We start from the raw sequence: 556 nt of genomic DNA, 5'->3' as shown, positions 1-556 counted from the left end.
GGTAATGGACATGGAACTGTCTAGTGTAGGCTTTATGGTCTCTCGCATTCTATTGCATTCTTATGTTCATATGTTCCTTGGTAATGCTGGAGTGCCCAGTAGATTAATGAAATGGCATGGACTGATATGAAGAAGTCGTCCATTTATTTTTAATCGTCTATTTTCTGTAGCTGCTAGATAAGACTGTCAATACTTTTTGGTATGAATCTCTTTAGTAGCACATACCAACCACAAATTCTCAGATAGAAGTTCACCAGATGGGAAACATCTCAGCCTTCCTCTTCAGAAGAAACACGAAGTCTCAGATAGAAGTTCACCAGATGAGAACCACCTCAGCCTTCTCCTTCAGGAGAAACACGAAGTCTCAGATAGAAGATCACCAGATGAGTACCACCTCAGCCTTCCCCTTCAGAAGAAACACGAAGTCTCAGATAGGGGATCACCAGATGAGAACCAACTCAGACTTCCTCTTCAGGAGAAACACGAAGTCTCAGATAGAAGATCACCAGATGGGAACCATCTCAGCCTTCCTCTTCAGAAGAAACACGAAGTCTCA

Source organism: Oratosquilla oratoria, chromosome 35 (genome assembly GCF_046742065.1).
Source record: "Oratosquilla oratoria isolate Oo_2021 chromosome 35, ASM4674206v1, whole genome shotgun sequence".
Classification (NCBI taxonomy): Eukaryota; Metazoa; Arthropoda; class Malacostraca; order Stomatopoda; family Squillidae; genus Oratosquilla; species Oratosquilla oratoria.
Note: the sequence above shows the minus strand (reverse complement) of the source record.